Below are 19,704 nucleotides of genomic sequence, written 5' to 3'. Positions count from 1 at the left end.
CTAAAGAGAGAAATAGAAGAAGATCTTAGAAGATGGAAAAATATACCCTGTTCATGGATAGGCAGAACTAACATCATCAAAATGGCGATATTACCAAAAGTTCTCTATAGGTTTAATGCAATGCCAATCAAAATCCCAACGGCATTTCTTGTAGAAATAGAGAAAGCAATCATGAAATTCATACGGAAAAATAAACGACCCAGAATAGCAAAAACAATGCTAAGCAAGAAGTGTGAATCAGGCGGTATAGCGATACCAGACTTCAAACTATACTACAGAGCAATAGTAACAAAAACAGCATGGTACTGGTACCAAAACAGGCGTGTGGACCAATGGTACAGAATAGAGGACACAGAAACCAATCCACAAAACTACAACTATCTTATATTTGATAAAGGGGCTAAAAGCATGCAATGGAGGAAGGATAGCATCTTCAACAAATGGTGCTGGGAAAACTGGAAATCCATATGCAACAAAATGAAACTGAATCCCTTTCTCTCGCCATGCACAAAAGTGAATTCAAAATGGATCAAGGAACTTGATATCAAATCAGAGACGCGCCGTCTGATAGAAGAAAAAGTTGGCTACGATCTACAGTCGGTGGGGTCGGGCTCCAAATTCCTCAATAGGACACCCATAGCACAAAAGTTAATAACTAGAATCAACAAATGGGACTTACTCAAACTAAGAAGTTTTTTCTCAGCAAAAGAAACAATAAGAGAGGTAAATAGGGAGCCTACATCCTGGGAACAAATCTTTACTCCTCACACTTCAGATAGAGCCCTAATATCCAGAGTATACAAAGAACTCAAAAAATTAGACAATAAGAGAACAAACAACCCAATCAACAAATGGGCCAAGGACCTGAACAGACACTTCACAGAGGAGGACATACAGTCAATCAACAAGTACATGAAAAAATGCTCAACATCTCTAGCAGTCAGAGAAATGCAAATCAAAACCACCCTAAGATACCATCTCACTCCAGTAAGATTGGCAGCCATTAGGAAGTCAAACAACAACAAGTGCTGGCGAGGATGTGGGGAAAAGGGTACACTTGTACATTGCTGGTGGGACTGCAGATTGGTGCAGCCAATTTGGAAAGCAGTATGGAGATTTCTTGGAAAGCTGGGAATGGAGCCACCATTTGACCCAGCTATTCCCCTTCTTGGTCTATTCCCTAAAGACCTAAAAAGAGCATGCTACAGGGACACTGCTACATCGATGTTCATAGCAGCACAGTTCACAATAGCAAGACTGTGGAACCAACCTAGATGCCCTTCAATAGACGAATGGATAAAAAAAATGTGGCATTTATACACAATGGAGTATTACTCTGCATTAAAAAATGACAAAATCATAGAATTTACAGGGAAATGGATGGCATTAGAGCAGATTATGCTAAGTGAAGCTAGCCAATCCCTAAAAAACAAATGCCAAATGTCTTCTTTGATATAAGGAAAGTAACTAAGAACAGAGTAGGGACGAAGAACAGGAGAAGAAGATTAACATTTAACAGGGATGAGAGGTGGGAGGGAAAGGGAGAGAGAAGGTAAATTGCACGGTAATGGAAGGAGACCCTCAGGGTTATACAGTGGAGGGGGTAGGGAGAGAGGAGGGGAGGGGAGGGGAGAGGTGGGGAGGGGGGAGGGTGGATGATGGGAAAGGCAGCGGAGCACAACAGACACTAGTATGGCAATTTGTAAATCAATGGATGTGTAACTGATGTGAATCTGCAATCTGTGTATGGGGTGAAGGTGGGAGTTCATAACCCACTAGAATCAAAGTGTGGAATATGATATGTCAAGAAATTTGTAATGTTTTGAACAACCCACAATAAAAAATTAAAAAAAAAAAAATAGCTTAATAGCAAGCCTCAAAAGGCAGCAAAAGTAAAAAAAAAAAAAAAAAAAAAAAAAAAAAAAAAAAAGAAATAAAATGATTTAGTTCTCTTATATCTGGTGCTTGCTGTTGGTGAGATATGTCTCAAAATACCTTTAGCTACTTGTGATGTCAGAGGAAAATTTCAAAGCCTCAGTTTGAAATGGGTTATCATGGCAATCACAAATTTGCATCTGACCAAGTAAGGGAGTGGCTGTGAGAAATCAAGAGCATGCTGCAGGTATATTCATTGTAGAATGAAACCAAATGTGTTTTATATTCTCAGGTCTATAAGAACTACTGAACCTCAGGAAAAAAATATGAATTTAGATTGATCTATCTAGATGCTTCTAGAGTTTAACTTAGAGAATATAAATGAAAACATTTTTCTCCCTCTGAACTTTTGCAGATGGTTGCTCAGGTTCTTGATTTATTCCTGGTCTTAACTTGATGACAGTAACCTGGATGTACTTTTTGGGTGTGCCATTTTTTCATTTATCTCTTGTTGATTCCATCCTTAATATCTTTCAGATAGAAAATTTTAAAACATATAACTGATGTTTTCTGGGAGTCAGAATACGTTTTTGTAAGTCACTAGTTTTAGAACCAAGAAAATTGTGAAAAATCGGTGAGTATGTTTATGTTTAGTTATGGGAAATAAACCCAACATAGAACACTGGTCAGACACAAAAGAATTTCATTTCAGCCCACTAATGTCAATCTTTAGGCCATCAAATGTTCAGAGGAACCATTTTATAAACTACAAAGAGGAAATTAAAAAAAGCAGTGCCAATTGAACTAATACAATATTTTAAAAATCTCATAAATGCATAATTTAAATTAGGTAAACACCTCAGTTAACATGTAGTTCAGCCAAGTTTTCACAAATACATGCAGTAATAATATTATCATCACAGCTGAGATATAGATTCCAGTACACTACCACTTAAGTTTGATGTTACATTTACTGAAAACAAAAGGAGTTTTAATTTGTCATTATCATATCATTCTTGTGCAAGCATTAAAAAGAAATGTACAAATAAATGCACGGTGAGATCCAATACTTCTGGAATCAGCAGTGCTCTGTGGTTGCCCCTGGGGATTTTTGTTCAGGTAGACTATGTCTATTCAAGTTTGGGTTGCCATTTTATGATTTGACTAATTCTAGATTTTGTTTGCTCCTCAAGGAGTAGACATGTCACTCAGGGACATGTCACAGCAAGTTTAGCAGTCTCTATTCAGAGTCAGGAGAACTTTCTGACAAACTGGTTGAAGCAAGGCACTTGGTTTTCATAGTTCCTCATTCCTTTATGTTTCTTCTAAATCACTTTTGTTCAAATGGAATTTTCTTTGTAAAATTCCCACTGTAAACCAAATTTGACAGCTGGATTTCCTGTAGGGAATTTGAATAAAATTAAGCATTAAGAATTTAGATCTTTGATGATTTGGAGAATCACAGATTTTGTGGTATGTCTAATGAAACTGATTGTTATAGTCCCTTAAATGTGATGATTTATTTAGATATTTAAATTTTCAAAAATATAACAAAGTACAATTATATAGTGGTCCAAGAATATGCTGTGTCTTCTCCTGTAGCAGGTGTATCAATAGAGTTCTGTGTTAAAGAACTACAAGTTTATTTTGTAACAACTTAATTAATTTATTTTTGTGGTACTGGTGCTGGGGATTGAACTGATCTACATCTTTAGCATTTTTTTTTTAATGTTTTGTTTTGAGACAGAGTTTTATTAGTTATCCTGGCTGGCTTGGAATTTGACATCTTTCTGTCTCAGCCTCCTGAGCCTCTAGAATTACTGGCATGTACCACCATGCCTGGAACAATCTATATTCTTTAAAACCAAAATCTAAAATACACTAAATGATTTGTCAGTTACTTAGCAGATAATACCTTCCTGTAATTTTTGTGTTTGGATTGTCTTAATCCTGTGAAACTTGACAATTCTTTGAAAATCACTTCTGTATTTGAGTTTTTATGTAGTTTAAGCAACTAATCCTATAAAATTTTAGACCACAAACAGATTTTGTTTTAATCTCCTGATTTTACAGATGAAATAGTGACTCCCAAAATGACATTAGAAACAGGGGTCTCACTATTTAGGATATTTTTATTACATAATGCAGTAATAAGTAATTCTTTTTGATACTTAATGAATATTTATTTCCTTTGTAGTTGCATATTTTTTAAATGGCTTAAATTTAAACATACCTGTCAAAGGAAAGCAGGGAGCTGAAACTCCAAACCTTGGTTCTTGTGTTCTGATGAAAGAAAATTTAAAGTCAGATACCAGAAGTCATGCAAGAGTTAACTTTATTATAGGTGAAAGTAAAATAAAAGCAAAGTGAGGCTTAAGTGGAAAGCACTTTTTATCTCTCAGAGGGCTGTCTCCAAGCAGAGAACCACAAAGATAATGCTGTCCCCAGATTTATAATTGTTGTATGGTTAACTTGAAAACTGGAGTACTCCTTCAGCAACCTTTGCCCATCAGGTATTCAACTCCTCCTTCACCTAGGGCAGTGGAGGAGTTTTGACCCTAGTTGGTCCTCTCCAGGATTGTCATGGTGGCCATCCTATTTAGGGGGACTTCATCTATAAGTCAATCCCATGTCAATAACTGGTCAAAGCTAGCAGGCCTGTGCTACTAAAGGACCCTTTCTTCCCTATAGGCGAATAGACACTATAGCCATAATTCCTAGCTTTACATCAACCTCAGTGGATCCTGTCAAGAGTTAGTCTCATTAATCTTTTTCTCTTGATATGTTTTACAAATAGCTCCCTTGCTTTTGTTTTCTATAGATTAACTTCCACCATTGGCTTCTTAACATATATTAATTAATAAAAGGAACACCATATTCAGGTTTTTCTATAGTTATGGCATTCAAACTCAAGTTTAAAAAAGAGCCCCAATTTAAAGAACACTTTATGACCTTATCATAAAGAAGGACCCTGAAGTAATTTAAAGAATTCTTTATGACCTTACCATATATTTCACTGCTCATTGCTAGCTACTACCTAACAATGCCCACTAGAACAATAAAATATATAAACTTCATATATCTTTCAACTCTGATTTTTACAGAAATGTGAAGAAACAGATAGTTGGAGTTTAATTTTCTTAAAATTCAAGTATAAATATTACTCATATCTTATACAAATGAAAGACTTTATTCCCAAGTCAACAAAATGCTATTGTAGACAAGCAATATTTCAGCTACTTCATATATTGTTATTTTTTGAGGATGACATAGTCTTATGATTTAAAATTTTCGAGTGTTAGTCTAGCTGCTTTCTAACGTACATTGAAACTATTTAGTGAATGTAGTAGAAAGTACCACATTGTTTGTCTATAAAAAGAAACATTGTTCCTTCTTTTTAAGACTATGTGAGTGGGGCAACAAACCAGATATTTCTGGTTTAAACAATTTTACTTCATGATGATCTCTTTCAAATGTAGTGATTTTAAAAAGTTTATAAAACACTGTGGACTTCTGTGTTATGGAGACAATTTTTTTTAACATTTTTTTTTCTTTTTGAAAAATGACAGTTCTTTTTTTTTTGTCAGTGTGTGTAAGTACTTTTAAAATGTAGTTGAAATTGCACTGTCCTTGAAAATTGAATAGAAAACAAGGATGTAAATAAAATAAGTTCAGAGCAGCTAAAGGAGGGATCACAAAGTTCAAGCATTTTTTTCTGAGGGCACTAACAAATTTCTTGCTTAAACCTTATTAATTTTATTTAACATTTAATCCTAAAATGTAGCTGTTTGGTTTCAAAACCAAAGGCATATGCTAGGAGTAGTGATTTGGAATAGTGGAGGTAGACTGTTGACAGCAGGCAGTGATGACTGAAAGAAAGAAGGCAGAGAAAATGCTAGAACTGGACTCAAAAACTGCACAAACCCAGCCACAAGGACCTGTACTTACCAGTACTTCTCTAAACAGCTGTGTATTCCTGCAAGTGCACAACATGAAAAATGATATTCACCAGGTTATGAGAGATCATAACGTATCAAATTAAAGTAAAATGTGCTTAGTGTACTTCAAGCTTATAAAAACTAATTATAGACTGGGTCAGAAGGAAAACCTAGGTCATTTCCACAAATATGAATATTACATAGACATTCTTTGATCCAAAGGTATTATTTAAAATAAAATTCAAACAAAAATAAACTCAATGACTTGGGAATAATAAATTCTCCTACATGCTTAGAATAACAAAGAACACATTAAAATAGCAATTTTATGATATTTCTAATGTTAGTAATAGACTATACTTTAGAAGCAATTAAACATGTATAATTTTGATTTTTAAAGTGAAAATTGAGATAATCTCAACTTATAATACTAATATAAAATATAAGGAGCTGAAGGGAAGGAAATAACACAAATATAAGTAGGAATTAATGATTAACAAAAATAGAATTGAAAAACTTTTTTGGGGGGAGGAAAGTTGATAGGCCTTTTGAAAATCTAATGAAAAGAGAACAAAGATATTATGATGGATTCCAAGACTTCTTAAGTTATAAGATTTCTATTTTTTGAGGGGGGTTGATGGAAATTGAACTCGGGGTCACTTCATCAGAATCACATCCCCAGCCCTTTTTATTTTTCATTTTAAGACACCGTCTTGCTAAGTTGCTGAGGCTGGTCTCCAACTTGGAATCTTCCTGCCTCAGTCTCTCAAGTCGTTAGAATTGGGACATGTTCCACTGTGCTGGTGGTTACAAAAATTCCAGATGTAACTTATGGTATTATATTAGAAATTATAGATTAAATGGATGACTTTCAAGAAAGAATCTAAATTAAAAATTGGATCAAAAAAATTAGAAACATTGAATCAGTCATAGAAAATTGTGAAGCTATCAAACTCCTTTCTTTAGAAAATGATTCTGGGATCAGACACAGTGCATTATTCAGTCTTCTAAGTAATACACATTCCTTTTTTTAAAAAATATCTTTATTTTTTATGTGGTGCTGAGGATCGAACCCAGGGCCTCACACGTGCTGGGCGAGCGCTCTACCACTAAGCCACAACCCCAGCCCCTACACATTCTTTTTTGAACCAGGGGAACTAGGTATTAAACCTAGGGGTGCTTTATCATTGAGCTACATCCCCAGTCCTTTTTATTTTTTGAGAAAGCCTTGTAAAGTTGCCCAGGCTGGCCTTGAACTTAGTGATCCTTCTGCTTCAACCTCCTGTGTTGCTGGGATTACAGGTGTACATTACCACAATTGCCTGCATGTTCTTACAGCCTTACGGCACATAGAAGAAGCTAGAAAGTTTGAGTTTATTTTATATGGTGAACACATTTCTAATAGCATTTAAAATAATTTTGCACAAAAGTGAAAAAGAAACCATTCTATGACTATAGCTGTCAAAATCCTAAATAACTATAAGTAAGATTACTGCAGGTTTTCAAGAATTGCTTAGTAAGTTGAAAAGTATTCACATATATTAATTAATAAAAGGAACATCATACTCAGGGCTTTCCATAGTTATGGCATTTCAAACTCAAATTTTGTGGTACAGTCAGTCCCTAATCATCTATGGAAAGTGACTGGTGATTCCCAATTCATATTAAAACACTTATCCTAGAAGTCACTGAAATTTACCTGCCTTGCTGTTTCTCTTAGTTACATTGACTGTTCATCTCACATACTGAAATGACTCCAAGGTAAGGGGCATGAAAACTTCCGAGACAATCCAGGAACATGACTATGGGATTGTCCATTAGTACTAAGCACCTGCTCAGGATCAATCCAATACTAGTGTCTGGGAAGGAAAGAGTCAATAAGAGAGAGTTCTTGCCTGTAACATTTCCTGTTTTTTTAGTATTCCTTAAAACTGTAATCAACTGCAATTAAAAAAAAAAAATATATATATATATATATATATACACACACACACACACACATATACACAAACACACACAACTCATATATTTCCCTATTAATGACCATTTTTATTCTAATACATTAAAAATAATACTGATCAATTCATCAGTTTGTTATTGCAACAAAGAAGGTGATTAAAATATATAAGAAAATAATAGAACATTAATATGGTGAAACCCATGAAAGGAAATAAAAACTGGGAAAGAGCATATGATGTACTTAGAAGAGCTCAAATAATGACATTCTTCACAGAGCTGAAATGTGTGTTGTCAAAACTTCTCTTCTGTATGTAGTTATAAGTTTTATAGTTATATAAATTTTCTCCTCCAATGAGACAAAGTGAAGTCTGGTCCTTCAGTCACTGAATGACTCTTCTCAGAAGATGATGGAAAATTAAAAACAAAGACATAGTAGCAGAAGGATATTGAATAAATGATTGAATATATATATATATATATATATATACACACACACACACACACACACACACACACACACACATACATAGCCAACAGCAAACATAATACTTAATGATGAAATATTAAATATTAGCACCTTTATCATTGAAATTAGGTTTGTGTCAAAAATGCCTATCATTACTATTTTGCCTTTTCCCTGAAAGTTCTAGTTAGGGCCATTAGGTTTTCATTAATCCCCTGTTTTCCTCTTTCTCTTCCTCTGTTTATTTATTAAATAGATATACAACAACTAAGAATAGAGAATCAAGGGAAATAATTTTAAAAACTTTTAAGACAAATGAAACCATTTAGAAAGTTGCTTGGATATAAAATTAAAAAGTACCTAATGGTTGGAATAACAAAAACAATAAATGCCAGGTAAGACATGGAGCAACAGGAGCAATAGCAATACTCTTACTCAGTGCTGGTGGGAAGCCACTGTGGAAGACAATTTCAGTTTCTTTCAAAACTAACCATACTCATGCAGAGCATGGATTCTGGATCATATTGTATTGACACAAATGAATCAAAAACTTATGTCTACACAGAGATGTTTATAGCACTTCAGTTGCCAAAACTTGGAAGCAACCAAGATGTTCCTTAATAGGTGGATACACAAAATGTGGGATTCCCATGCAATGAATTATTTACGGAAAGAGAAAGTAACCTTTTGAATTTGAATTTGAAAGTGACCTTCCCCTTCTTCTTCTCCTGGCTGCTGCTACTGTGGGCCCTCCTCCTCCTCCTCCTCTTCCTTATTCTGTACTAGGGGATTGAACCCAGGGGTGCTTAACTACTGAGCCACATCCCCAGCCATTTTTATATTTTGAGACAGGATCTCACTAAGTTGCTTAGGGCCTTGCTGAGTTGCTGAGGCTGGCTTTGAATTTGTGATCCTCCTGCTTCAGCTTCCCAAGCTCCTGGGATTATAGGTATGCATCGCCACACCTGGCTAAGCTCATCTTCAAGCAATGGGCATAAAGGGGGGACCTTAAATGCATATTAAGTCAAAGAAGCCAGTCTGAAAAGGTTCCATACTGTATGATTCCGACTAATAACATTCTGGAAAAGAAAAAAAAACTTGGGAGATAGCAAAAAGATCAATTGCTAGGGGTTTGGTATGGGGAAAGAGGTACAAATAAGTGGATCATGAATTTTTATTTTATTTATTTATTTATTATTTATTTATTTGGGCAGTGAAACTTATGTATGATACAGTTATGACAAGCACAGTTTTCAAAAGCTGTAAAAATGTACATTTAGAGTGAACCCTAATGGAAACTGTGGACTTCAGTTATTGTATCAATTTTGGTTCATTGATTATAAAAAGTATACCACTAATACAACATGTATATAGTAGGGTACACTGTGTGTTGGGGATGGGGGCAAGGAGTTTGTGGGAATTCTATACTTTCTGATCAGTTTTTCTGTAAATCTAAAAGTGCTCCAAAATAGTCTACCAGTTTAAAAAATTAATGTGGAAAAATCTGCCTCTTTCCCCCTTGGCCACATTAGGTCCTCATCTGTCTTCCAGAGCAGTCAAATCTACAAAGGAGGGGAATGCAATATAAAATGACTGAGTGATAAGAGAAAGAAAATATCAGAACTTCTATGTAATATTAAAAGTAGAAGCCAAGTTGTGCATTTAAAGTGTAGGTAAGCCCTCAGAGGTCGCTCATTGTATGCATTGGAGTCCATGAGTGGTGCTGGAGTCTAGCAGTGAGAGGCCAAGGTGATTGACCTGTGAGGCAGCCAGCCACCTTGCCAGCACAGCTCATTTTCGTTCAGCATATTGCGTATTACTTATATCCAGTTTTTTAATACATCACATTGCATGTAAACTAATCTTTGTGGTGGGCAGTTGTACATGTCTGCAAAAACATCACACATTGAATATAATGAAAACACAAGTGCAAGTGAACAATAAGAAAACAGAATTGACAGTTATCACACATGTAAACTTTTGCCAGCCACATTGTAAGAAACAATCACATCTGACAAGAATTGAACCCTAGAAAACAAAGTTAGACTACTTGAAATATTTGTATTCCCTTCTAATATATCATTAATAAAACATTAAACATTTAACTTTTATTTTTTAATCTCATTTTTAATGTGCTTATGAATACAGCAGAACATGTTATGGGTAATGAGTTGCTGAGTTAGCTTCTTTCTTATAGAGTTGTATGATCAATAATATGTTTATAGGTTGCTGATCTGAATTGTTCTAAAAGTTTTCCAGATGGTTTTCCTGCCTCTGCTCTTGGTTTCCTCCAGATCATTTTTCATATTGCAGCCAAGGAAAGCACTCTAAAATGCATCTCTGATTGTAACTTTCTTATTTTTTAATGTTCATTTTTTGCTCATTACACATTTGTTTTATTTATTTATTTTTATTTTTTTATTTTTTCTTTTAGAAATATTTTGCATTTATATATATATACAGCTTGTATAGCACTGGTATAAATTTATAGTAGACTCATTAATTTACTGAAGAAACTGCTCTTTTTTTCTCTTTGAAAAATTTTGCCTTTATTTTTTTTTATTTTTTTTAAATTTTTTATTGTTGGTTGTTCAAAACATTACATAGTTCTTGATATATCATATTTCACACTTTGATTCAAGTGGGTTATGAGCTCCCATTTTTACCCCATATACAGATTGCAGAATCACATCAGTTACACATCCATTGATTTACATATTGCCATACTAGTGTCTGTTGTGTTCTGCTGCCTTTCCTATCCTCTACTATCCCCCCTCCCCTCCCCTCTCCTCTTCTCTCTCTGCCCCCTCTACTGACATTCATTTGTCCCCCTTGTATTATTTTTCCCTTTCCCCTCACTTCCTCTTGTATGTACTTTTGTATAACTCTGAGGGTCTCCTTCCAATTCCATGCAATTTCCCTTCTCTCTCCCTTTCCCTCCCACCTCTCATCCCTGTTTAATGTTAATCTTCTTCTCATGCTCTTCGACCCTACTCTGTTCTTAGTTACTCTCCTTATATCAAAGAAGACATTTGGCATTTGTTTTTTAGGGATTGGCTAGCTTCACTTAGCATAATCTGCTCTAATGCCATCCATTTCCCTGTAAATTCTATGATTTTGTCATTTTTTAATGCAGAGTAATACTCCATTGTGTATAAATGCCACATTTTTTTTATCCATTCATCTATTGAAGGGCATCTAGGTTGGTTCCACAGTCTTGCTATTGTGAATTGTGCTGCTATGAACATCGATGTAGCAGTGTCCCTGTAGCATGCTCTTTTTAGGTCTTTAGGGAATAGACCGAGAAGGGGAATAGCTGGGTCAAATGGTGGCTCCATTCCCATCTTTCCAAGAAATCTCCATACTGCTTTCCAAATTGGCTGCACCAATTTGCAGTCCCACCAGCAATGTACAAGTGTACCCTTTTCCCCACATCCTCGCCAGCACTTGTTGTTGTTTGACTTCATAATGGCTGCCAATCTAACTGGAGTGAGATGGTATCTTGGGGTGGTTTTGATTTGCATTTCTCTGACTGCTAGAGATGGTGAGCATTTTTTCATGTACTTGTTGATTGATTGTATGTCCTCTGAGAAGTGTCTGTTCAGGTCCTTGGCCCATTTGTTGATTGGGTTGTTTGTTCTCTTATTGTCTAATTTTTTGAGTTCTTTGTATACTCTGGATATTAGGGCTCTATCTGAAGTGTGAGGAGTAAAGATTTGTTCCCAGGATGTAGGCTCTCTATTTACCTCTCTTATTGTTTCTTTTGCTGAGAAAAAACTTTTCAGTTTGAGTAAGTCCCATTTGTTGATTCTAGTTATTAACTTTTGTGCTATGGGTGTCCTATTGAGGAATTTGGAGCCCGACCCCACCGACTGTAGATCGTAGCCAACTTTTTCTTCTATCAGACGGCGTGTCTCTGATTTGATATCAAGCTCCTTGATCCATTTTGAATTCAGTTTTGTGCATGGCGAGAGAAAGGGATTCAGTTTCATTTTGTTGCATATGGATTTCCAGTTTTCCCAGCACCATTTGTTGAAGATGCTATCCTTCCTCCATTGCATGCTTTTAGCCCCTTTATCAAATATAAGGTAGTTGTAGTTTTGTGGATTGGTTTCTGTGTCCTCTATTCTGTACCATTGGTCCACCCGCCTGTTTTGGTACCAGTACCATGCTGTTTTTGTTACTATTGCTCAGTAGTATAGTTTGAAGTCTGGTATCGCTATACCGCCTGATTCACACTTCCTGCTTAGCATTGTTTTTGCTATTCTGGGTCGTTTATTTTTCCGTATGAATTTCATGATTGCTTTCTCTATTTCTACAAGAAATGCCGTTGGGATTTTGATTGGCATTGCATTAAACCTATAGAGAACTTTTGGTAATGTCGCCATTTTGATGATGTTAGTTCTGCCTATCCATGAACAGGGTATATTTTTCCATCTTCTAAGATCTTCTTCTATTTCTCTCTTTAGGGTTCTGTAGTTTTCATTGTATAAGTCTTTCACCTCTTTTGTTAGGTTGATTCCCAAGTATTTTATTTTTTTTTGAAGATATTGTGAATGGAGTGGTTGTCCTCATTTCCATTTCAGAGGATTTGTCGCTGATATACAGGAATGCCTTTGATTTATGCGTGTTGATTTTATATCCTGCCACTTTGCTGAATTCATTTATTAGCTCTAATAGTTTCTTTGTAGACCCTTTTGGGTCTGCTAGGTATAGAATCATGTCATCTGCAAATAGTGATAATTTAAGTTCTTCTTTTCCTATTTTGATGCCTTTAATTTCTTTCGTCTGTCTAATTGCTCTGGCCAGTGTTTCGAGAACGATGTTGAACAGAAGTGGTGAGAGAGGGCATCCCTGTCTTGTTCCAGATTTTAGAGGGAATGCCTTCAGTTTTTCTCCATTCAGAATGATGCTAGCCTGAGGCTTAGCATAGATTGCTTTTACAATATTGAGGTATGTTCCTGTTATCCCTAGTTTTTCTAGAGTTTTGAACATAAAGGGATGCTGTACTTTGTCAAGCTCCTTGATCCATTTTGAATTCACTTTTGTGCATGGCGAGAGAAAGGGATTCAGTTTCATTCAGTTTTTTCCGCATCTATCGAGATGATCATATGGTTCTTATTTTTAAGTCTATTGATGTGGTGAATAACATTTATTGATTTCCGTATATTGAACCAGCCTTGCATCCCAGGGATGAATCCTACTTGATCATGGTGCACAATTTTTTTGATATGTTTTTGTATCCGATTCGCCAGAATATTATTGAGGATTTTTGCATCTAGGTTCATTAGAGATATTGGTCTGTAGTTTTCTTTTTTTGAAGTGTCATTGTCTGGTTTAGGTATCAGGGTGATGTTGGCCTCATAGAATGAATTTGGAAGTTCTCCCTCTTTTTCTATTTCCTGAAGTAGCTTGAAAAGTATTGGTATTAGTTCCTCTTTAAAGGTTTTGTAAAACTCTGCTGTATACCCATCCGGTCCTGGGCTTTTCTTAGTTGGTAGTCTTTTTATGGTTTCTTCTATTTCCTCAATTGATATTGGTCTGTTTAGGTTGTCTGTATCCTCCTGACTCAATCTGGGCAGGTCATATGACTTAAGAAATTTATCTATGCCTTCACTATCTTTTAATGTATTGGAGTATAAGGATTCAAAATAATTTTTGATTATCTTCTGTATTTTTGAAGTGTCTGTTGTGATATTGCCTTTTTCATCCTGTATGCTAGTAATTTGAGTTCTCTCTCTTCTTCTCTTTGCTAGCATGGCTAAGGGTCTGTCGATTTTGTTTATTTTTTCAAATAACCAACTTTTAGTTTTGTCAATTTTTTCAATTGTTTCTTTTGTTTGGATTTCATTTATTTCAGCTCTGATTTTCATTATTTCTTGCCTTCTACTTCTTTTGCTGTTGTTTTGCTCACATTTGTTTTAATGGGTCTCAAAATTCTGTGACAGATTTTTGGTCAAGTTTTTTTTTTCCATTAAAAAGTACTGATTTTAAAAATGAATAACTTAAAACTGCCACACAAGGAAAACAAATGGTCCATAAAACATTCTCCTTTGCTTCTGAAGGTTTTTATGATGCATTGTTATCATTAACCAGTGTTTTACTATTAAATGGCCAGTTGTGATAAACAGTTCTGAGACCATTCTTCCACCACTGATTAAGACTGGGGTGCAAGTGTTAGGGGTAATATTCATTTAGGGCTTTCTGAGCTTTCTGTGCAGACTTGGTCCTTGCCAGTTCCAGAAGCCTTCCTGTCACCTGCTTTGATAAATCTTAGTGTTGTGAGACACCCTGATAGGGGTCCTGCCTTCTTCTAGCCTTATCACCTATTACCCCAGAGGATCTTTCTCACTGGTATGTAGAAAACTTTCTTCCTCCCTTCATTAGGTTATGTCTTTCTCATTATTTCGGTATGTTAAATTGTCACTTCCTTGCAGAAGATCTTTTTGGCCCCTAACTTGGGTGCAGTGTGCCCTTATATGGCCCACTATCAGTGTTTACTTGTGTTCACTGAGACAGAGTTCAAGTATATCTAGCACACTTTGACTGTCCTTGTGTATAGTATATATTTATGATTAGAAAAATTCTTTGAAACCTTATTTTAGAAGGAAAGTGATATGGGCAAAGAACCTGTATGGTATTAGTGGACAAAAGATATATTACTATCTTATTGTATTAGATGATGATTAAAAGGGGTGCTGGCTTTGTCTGCCAAACTTTGTTTCTTAAAAACTTTAAAGCATCTTAAATTGTTGCTAGTATACTTACTGAAAGTGAAAAATATACGCATAAACTTACTTAACAAAGCTAATGTAAAAGTTGCTTTCTAACTTGCTCCAAACATTTTATTGCTTACTCTTTTGACACAGTATACCATACAGGAGATTGTGCAGATTTTAGATAAGATTTTTTTTTTTTTTTTAAGAAAAATCTTATCAACCTTCAAATGAATGTCTCTCAGGGAATGTATAGACTTTAAAAAAAATAGTTTTGTACCAAAATACTGGTACTTTAAATACTAAAATCTCTCGGTGTTAAACTGTCCCAGAATTCAACACTGCTGTAGGCTTCCTATTATCTACATCCCTGAGCATATTTTTCTTGACTTCTGTCACCATATCACAATGGGCCTCACTTGAGAAGCTCCACAGCCTCTGTGAATGATGTGGTGAACTACGGAGTGGGCTCACAGCTTTCTCTTGACTCAGAGTCGAGACTTTCTCTGAGTCAAGAGAAAGCTGTGAGCCCACTCCATAGTCCTTGTGTTTTTTTTCCTGCTGCATGGGCCCAAGAGAACTCAGCATTTCCACATTCCACCTATCCTTCTCCCCAGATTTATCACTGTCAGATGTATACACACATTCATGTGTGTGAGTTGTTAAATCTACACCTACATTATAGAGGTATGTGTTTATATGTGGCTTATATTAGATGTTTCTATTAAAAGCTGTTATTAGATGATACCTTATAAATTATACTTAACCATAGGCAAGGTACTGTGCCAAATTTTGTGACATTGACAAAACTGAAAGTCATCTATTTTTTTTGAGATTTCTTAATTTTAATTTCCCCAGAAATATACTTTCCTTGTTACTAGCATTCATTTGTAGCATCAATTTGCTATCTATGATAGCATTGAGAATTGATTTTATATAACAAATACAAGTGACATTAAGTGTTTTGCAACTTTTTTTGCATAAACTTTGGTTTAGTTGCTAAACTCTATTTCTAGATTCTGAAATAAAAAGCTATAATGGCATTTTATATTTACTTCAAGTGTAGCTACAAAGAGGCAGAAAAATACAGTATTATGTAGTTTTTCCTTTCTTTAGAATGCCTAAGAAATAAGACATGTGATTCCAATGACTGTCTGTGGGAGTTGGTACTAGATAGAGCCACCCTTTTGCTAGAAATATACAGCATATGCAGATAATACAGATAAATGTTATCATGCAATTTCCTTCTCATTATGGGTATTTTTACTTTAAAATAGAATGGGACAGGAAAAAGTAAGAAATTATGTGATAATCTGGATATCAATAAAGGCTATTACAGTTTTAAAAATTAAGTTAACACAATGAAGTGGACTTTCATTTGATATACAGTTCTGGGAATTTTAACCCATGCACAGGTTCATGAAAACTCCACCACTATTAGGATGCAGAATAGTTCCATCTCTCCAGAAATCTTGCTGTTCCTTTGTAGCTGGACCCTTATTCAGCAATTAAACCTGGTGACTGGAGATCTATTTTGTCACTATAGTTTAACTTAAGACTGTCTTAAAAACATAATCATAAACATGCAGCCTTGGAAGACCCTTTTTTTGCACTCTACATGATGATGTTGAGATTCATTCAACTTTTGTTTGTATCAGTTGTTTCTTTCTGTTGCTTTAGTGTAGTATTCCATAGCTCTCCATTTACTCCATGGATGCTCTTTGGATTGTTTTCCATTGGACGGGGAGGCGGTCATTGTGAGTAGAACAGCTATGTCCAGATTTTTGAGTGAATGCTATATTTTCATTTGTCTTGTATAACTTTCTAGGAGAGGGATTGCTGAATCATGACAAGTAAATGTTTAATTTTATAGGAAACCTGTAGGACATTTTTTCAGTGTGGTTATAGCCATTTTACATTTCACCAACAGTGCGTGAAAGTTTTTTCTCACCATCAACACTTGGTATTTTTCATGCTTGTTTTAGCCATTCTAATATGATATCTCATTTTGTTCTTAACCTACATTTTCCCTAATGGTACTTGATTTTTTCATGTGCTTATTTGCCATTTGCATATCCCTTTTAGAGAATTTATTTGCTGATTTTTTAAACTGGGTTGGTTGTTTTCTCACATCAGAATATTCAGAGTTTTATACATATTCTAGTTTTTTGAGACATGATTTGCAAATATTTTCTGATAAACTGAGGCTTGTCTTTTTATTCTCTTAATACTATAGTATATAAGGCAAAAGTTTTTAACTTTGATAAAATTGTTTGCTGAGGTTTTTTTTTAAATAATTTTTATACTTTAGTGTCCTAAGAACTCATTGTTTAAAACTCAGACCATAAAGATATTCTTCTATTTTTAAGATAGTTTTAGTTTTTCATTTTGTTTTTAATCCATTATTGATTTAGACTTAATTTTAAGACATAAGCTTACAGTCTACCTTCCTTTTACAGATGTTCAGTTATTTCAAGATCACTCATTGAAATGACTGTTCTTTCTCTATTGAATTACCTTTGAAATTTTATTAAAAAAAATAAGGCGTTCATATTAGTGTGGCTCTCTTTCTAGACTGTTTTGTTCCATTGATCTAGGTATATGTTTGTCAATACTATACTGTCTTGATTACCATAACTTAATAGTGAATCTTGAAATTGAATAGTATCACTGCTACAGCTTGTTCTTCTTTTTCAGAACTTTTTTTTTTTTAATTCCAATTCCTTTGCTTTACTATATATTTTAGAACCAGCTTGTTTATATCTAAAAAATTTTATGAGGATTTGGCAGGATTTCTGTTAAGTGTTTAGATCAACATTGATATCTTTACTGTGAGTTTTCTAATCCATAAATATGGTGTACCTCTTTTTAGTTATCTTTGATGTCTTTAATTCTTGTTAGTTTTCAGAATGCAGATCTTATATAGATTTTTGATGGAGTAAGAATCAAGGACTTCATTTTCATGCTATTATGAAGTTGTTCTCTGTTATTATGTAGACATACCTTTGGATTTTGCTCAAGAAAACAACAGGACATCTTCTTTCTGTCCATTAGACCCCTTTCCTGATCCTTGACCTTGAGCTATAGCGCTTCCCCTTGTACTCATATTTTCATTCTTTATTGCTTCTGGTTTCAGGCTATTTTGAAGAGTGGGATAACTGGAGAGAAAAAAAAAGATTAACACAGCTGCTTTAATTCAGTTACTCCAATTTGTTTTTCAGATGCCACAATTGTTGCTTCCTATATTCGGTCTGGATTTTAATAGCTGCATTCTGTTGGAGCAACAGCATAGAGTAGCTTACCTTATCTTACCTGAAATTGGAACCAAGACTGGTCTTTTTTGCATCACTTTAATTTTAAAAACATCTACAATCTTATTGGCTGTGAGCAGTCAGTCTATCTATTCATCCAGGTGTGTAGCACCCTTCTCTTGTCTACTTCCTGTCAGGAAAATTACAATGCAACTTTTTGCCCAGTTCTGATTACCCAGTTGTTATTTACCATCTTATTAAAGCCTTTATAAGGAAAAAAATTAACATTTTAGCCTTGAGTACTTGAGTAGTTGTAATTGAATATGTAATGTCAGAGTCCTACTTTTATGATAATTTCTCTTAAGGAGGAGATGTAGTGGTATTATGTTTGAACAACTAGGTTTGAGTTATTTAAGACTGATTCTTCTGGAGGCTGTGGCAGTCTTTAGGAGAAGAGGAAAATTGACATTTAAACATTTTTTTTTAATGTGTGTGAGAAATTTGTTATACAGTTAAAGAATTTTGTGTAACTTTTAAATATGTTTAAAGGAAGGTATTTTTGTTGGGTTGTGGGGAGTGAAGTACTGAGGATTGAACCTCTGAGCTACATCTACAGACCTTTTTTACATTTTCCTTAGAGACAGGGTCTTGATAAGTTTGAGGATGGCCTTGAAACTGATTCTCTTGCTTTAGCCTCTCTAGTCCCTGAAGTTGCCACCTCCCCCTGCTAAAGGCAGATATTTTAAAGAAGTAGTAAATTCCCTAACTTAAATACATGTGTACATGCACATGTGTGTATATATGCATATGTGTGTGTATATGTTATTCACTGCTTTAAAAAATGATGTTTCTTTTGTTTTTATTAATTTATTTTTTGTACCGGAAATTGAATTCAGGGATGCTTAACCACTGAGCCACACCCCGAGTCCGTTTTCTTTTTTGAGACAGGGTTTCACTAAATTGTTCAGGGTCTCACTAATTTGCTGAGGCTGGCTTTGAACTTGCAATCCTCCTTCCTCAGATTTCTTAGCCAATGGGATTACAGGTGTGTGCCACCATGCCTGGCTAATTTATCTAGAAATTCTGTAGTGAGAGCATTGAAAGCTTTTGTGTTGAAATTGGAACAGACATATTTTCTTTCTAACTCATTAGCCACTTTTGTGTTTCAGGTTTATTTTGGGTAGGCCAAGCAGATTCTAGTATAACCATGGATTTCTGGTTGACTATCCCATAATAATTGATCCTTTCAGTGTAAGTTTTAACTATGTTGTAGCCCAACATAAAATGTAGGAGAGTTACATAATTTCAGTTCCAATCTGAGAATATTTAGATACCTCTGTATTTGGTATTCCATGTTCTTATGTGGGGGAGAAGAAAGCAAAGATAAGATTAATTTTGTGTTTGTGATAAAGATAGGAAGTGCTCTATATTCTCTTCTTGGAAGGAAAGTATACCATAGCCCCAAGATGTATGACCAGAACTTCTTCAAAAGACTAGCTACT

The 19,704-nt window shown here is 34.9% G+C and overlaps 1 protein-coding gene and 1 long non-coding RNA gene across 9 annotated transcripts in view; one reads left to right on the top strand and one right to left on the bottom strand.

Moving 5' to 3' along the window:
* The window catches only part of Cobll1 (cordon-bleu WH2 repeat protein like 1), a 166,059-nt gene that overhangs the window by 36,852 nt on the left and 109,503 nt on the right, over positions 1 to 19,704 (top strand). The window lies entirely within an intron of this gene.
* On the bottom strand, positions 1,936 to 18,129 carry LOC131424265 (uncharacterized). The gene is made up of 3 exons (XR_009227000.1): positions 17,955 to 18,129; positions 4,109 to 4,158; positions 1,936 to 3,274 (listed from the first exon to the last, which is right to left on the bottom strand). It is a non-coding gene; the product is annotated as an uncharacterized LOC131424265 (long non-coding RNA).

Source organism: Marmota monax, unplaced genomic scaffold (genome assembly GCF_021218885.2).
Source record: "Marmota monax isolate L192 unplaced genomic scaffold, Marmota_monax_Labrador192_F-V1.1 WCK01_AAM20220418_F8-fsc00007, whole genome shotgun sequence".
Taxonomy (NCBI): domain Eukaryota; kingdom Metazoa; phylum Chordata; class Mammalia; order Rodentia; family Sciuridae; genus Marmota; species Marmota monax.
This window is presented reverse-complemented; position numbering and strand designations above follow the sequence as displayed.